The sequence below is a fragment of the Delphinapterus leucas genome, chromosome 8 (genome assembly GCF_059928025.1).
Source record: "Delphinapterus leucas isolate spDelLeu-1000000601 "Yukka" chromosome 8, BTC_Dleu_Yukka2, whole genome shotgun sequence".
Classification (NCBI taxonomy): domain Eukaryota; kingdom Metazoa; phylum Chordata; class Mammalia; order Artiodactyla; family Monodontidae; genus Delphinapterus; species Delphinapterus leucas.
This window is the reverse complement of record NC_143136.1, coordinates 58,370,461-58,374,478: the sequence shown is the minus strand read 5'-3', so window position 1 is coordinate 58,374,478 and position 4,018 is coordinate 58,370,461. Positions and strand designations below refer to the sequence as shown.

The 4,018-nt window shown below is 53.6% G+C and overlaps 1 pseudogene; it reads left to right on the top strand.

Moving 5' to 3' along the window:
* Positions 1–574: 574 nt before the first annotated feature.
* LOC111172989 (NF-kappa-B inhibitor beta pseudogene) lies at positions 575–3,201 on the top strand (annotated as a pseudogene).
* The last annotated feature ends 817 nt before the right edge of the window (positions 3,202–4,018 follow it).

Sequence of the window (4,018 nt, the reverse complement as noted above, 5' to 3'; positions counted from 1 at the left end):
TATCTTTTTGAATTATAGTTTTTTATGGATATATGCCCAAGAGTGGCATTGCTTGATCATATGGCAACTCTATTTTTAGTTTTTAAAATACTGTTCTTCATAGTGGCTGCACCAATTTACATTCCCACCAACAGTGTAGGAGGGTGCCCTTTTCTCCACATTCTCTCTAATACTTGTTATTTCTTGTCTTTTTGACGATAGCCATTCTGACAGGTGTGAGGTGATGCCTCATTGTGGTTTTGATTCACATTTCCCTGATGATTAGTGATTGAGCATCTTTTCCTGTTGACCATCAGTGTGTCTTCTTTGGAATAATTTCTATTCAGGTCCTCTGCCCATTTTAAAATCAGATTGTTTTTTGCTATTGAGTTATATGAGCTCTTTATATTTTGGGGATATTACCCCCTTTTCAGACACACGATTTGCACATGTTTTCTCCAATTCAGTAGGCGGCCTTTTCATTTTGTTGATGGTTTCCATTGCTGTGCAGCAGCTCAGCAGCTTTTTATTTGCTGAGACCCTTCTGACACTCTCCTCTCTGAGCCTCAGTTTTCTCACGTGTCCAATGCGAACAATGATAACAGCAACCTCTACCCACAGGGTACGGTGAGGACTGAGTGGATAGAAGAAGTGAGAGTGTTTTGTGGGCTGTAAAGCTTCATGCCCACAGAAAGGATTATCATTGAAGCCTGCAGCCTCCCTCCTTTCACCAACGGGCCTCCCTGCCCTGCACCAGGTCTTGTGCCTCTTGCTGACTGAGCTGCCAAAGGCCGTCAGAAGGCGGCTCTGCCACCAGGCCTGCCCTGGCCAGAGGAGTCCTGGCGCTCCTGGCCCCGTAGGTGGCACTGACCTGATTGAGGGCTCTGGCCTCTGGCAGGGCCTCTTCCCAGTGCTTCCTGTGTGTTTATAAAGCTCCTCCAGGTGCTGGCAGCTTGACACTTTGGGGGTGGAGAGAGGCTGGAGGTTACAGGCTCAGCTCTCTCCCTGGGCATTTGAGATGACCACTTGGGATATCCTCCGGCCACAGAGGGAGGAAGAAGCCATGAGTTGGCTCAACTGCTTTTTTTTTTTTTTTTTTTTTTTTGCGGTACGCGGGCCTCTCACTGTTGTGGCCTCTCCCGTTGCGGAGCACAGGCTCCGGACGCGCAGGCTCAACGGCCATGGCTCACAGGCCCAGCCGCTCCGCGGCATGTGGGATCTTCCCAGACTGGGGCGCGAACCCGTGTCCCCTGCATCGGCAGGTGGACTCTCAACCACTGCGCCACCAGGGAAGCCCTCAGCTGCTTTTTAATTCTCTCCAGTTTGGGGTCGGGGAGGGGTGGTGGGCTGAGGGTGCAGGGGTGATATTCTGAGTCTGGTTTGAGAGATTGCAGGAGCTGAGCTCAGCATGCTCTCTCCACTCCTGGCTCCCTCTGGGGCTTCTTGGAAGGATCTCTCGTTTGCTCATGGCTACTCTCTCCCACATGGCTTCTTGGTTAGTGCTTGTAGTGGGTTGAACAGGGGTCCCAAAAGGTCCTAACCTCTGCTACCTGTGAATGTGACATTCTTTAGAAATAGGGTCTTTGTAGATGTAACCGAGTTGAGGATCTTGTGATCAGATCATCTTTTAGGCCCACCCTAAATCCAGTGACAGGTGTTTTTATGAGACATAAAAGGAGGCAACACAGGCAGAGGGGAAGGTTATTGAAGACAGACACAGAGATTGTAGTTATGCTGCCACAAGCCGAGGAACGACACAGGTTGTGGCAGCCACTACAAGCTAGGAGTGAGGCGTGGAGGCCATTCCCCCTCAGAGCCTCCAGAGGGAACCAGCCTGTCAACACCTTGATTTTGGACTTCTGGCCTTGTCTTAGTCAGCCCCGCTGTCATAACAAGGCACAACAGACTGGGTGGCTTAAACAACAGAAATTAATTTTATCACGGTTCTGGAGATTGGAAGTCTGAACTCAGGGTGCCGGCATGGTTGGGTTCTGGTGAGGGTCTTCCTCCTGGCTTGCCAACTGCTTCCTTTTCACTGTGGCCTCACATGGCAGAGAGAATGACAGACAGCAAGCGCTCTGGTGTCTCTCCTTAAAAGGGCACTAATCCCATTATGAGGGCCCCATTTTCATGACCTCATCTAAACCTGAACTCCCCAAAGCCCCGTCTTCAAATATCATCACATTGGGGGTTAGGGCTTCGACATATGAATTTGCGGGAGGGACACACAATTCAGTCCATAGCAGGCCTCCAGAACTGTAAGAGAATAACTTTCTGTTGTTTCAGGCCACCCAGTTTGTGGCAGTTTGTTATGGCAGCCTTAGGAAACTGAGACACTGGTCCTCCCCACTTCCCTAGGCACCCTCCTCAGTGAGACCACCAGTCCAAAAGAAGACTTACAGCGGGGCCAAGGCAGGTAGCATGCCTGGGGAAAGCTAAGGGTGTGGATGAATGGTGTGACAGCGGCCTGGACTCTCTGGGTCCAGACTCAGTGCCCCCAGGAGAACTGGCACTGGGCAGCTGGGGGCTGTCATGGGTGCCCCTCGTCTTCGGCTCCATCACGGAGGAGGGGGACCTGGCACTGCACTTGGTGGTGATTCAGCAGCGTGAGCCCTTCCTGGATCTCCTCCTAGGCTTGTGGCCAAACAGCCCTGCACCCGGCAGCCGTGCTAGGGAGGCATCCAGGGTGCAGAAGTCGTATGTGGCAGGCACCAGGGTGCACATGATGGGGCCACACCGTGCCGCACCTGCTCTGCCACATCGCAGCTCCAGTGCCCACCTGGTGCGCAGAGGAGCTGCCCACGCCTGCCTCAGTCAGGGCCTGACCACACCCCAGCACCGAATGCCTCAGTTGCCTTGTACCTGGGACCTACTTAGAGAAGTGGAGAGCGAGGAGGGTTGGAAACTGCAGCTCTGGTCGGAAAACTCTGAGGGCCACGCCCCACTCCACACTCCGTCATCCTCGAAGATGCAGAGATGGTCCAGCTGCTCCCAGGAGGTTGAGCTGACCTCAACAAACCAGAACCCACGTGAGGCCGGAGCCCCCTGCCCTCGGCAGTGGAGACCCAAGCAGCTGACTGGTGGGAGATTCTCCTGAGGGCAGGCTTGGGCACTGCCGCCCCCAGGTACGCGTGTGCACCCCCGGGGCAGCCCTTCTCCTGCCCACCCCCTCCTCGCCTGGCTCTTCCGAGCATGGAACATCTGAGTCTGAGGAAAGGATGACAAGCCTAGCTTCTGCAGCAGCAGTAGTGACAGCCCCTGCGGGGGTGAGGGCGTGAGTCGAAAGGATAGATTGGACGGTCCAGCAGCGGGGGCAGGGTACACTGGCGGGTGGGAACGGGGAGAAGAGATATCAGGCAGAGCACTGAGACCGACCGTGGGCTGGAGCGATTGGAGAACTCAAGCAGCAGAGTGCAAGTGTCCTCACGGAGCAGTCAGCACAGACCTGGACAGGGGTGGTGGGAAGGACTTGGACGGTAGTGGTTGAGAATTAAAGCAACGGCAGAGGTAGAACTCAGGCGGAAGTGGAGACCATGGGTCACAGTGATTGGCAGCTAGAGACAGTGACAGGTGATTTGGGGGAGCAAGAGATGAAGCACTCAGGTGGAGGAGAGAGACTGCAGTGGCTTTGGCCGCTGAAGAACTGGAGCAGGGCTAGGACTCGAGCAGTAGCGGTGGGAGAAATGACTTTGAAAATGGTGGGTTGAAAGCTAGGAGCAAGGGAACTCAGGCTTCAAAGCAAGACCCAACTGTTGGAGTGTGAGGAGAGACCTCGGGCAGCGAGGAAAGAGGCAGCCGCCTGCGCTCCTCTGCCTCGCGCCCCTCCCCCCAGGGTGAACACGATGGCATCGTGGTCCATAGTGATTGGAGCAAAACCAAATACCTCCCACCTCAGCCTCGAAACGTCTCCCCATCTGATTTGTTTGATTGTTAATGCAATTTCCAATTTGATAAAACCCCAGTTCTGACAACCAGAAAAGAAAAAAAAATAACTTAGGGATTCGAGCTCTGAATAATTTCTGCTTCCATTTTTCGGTCT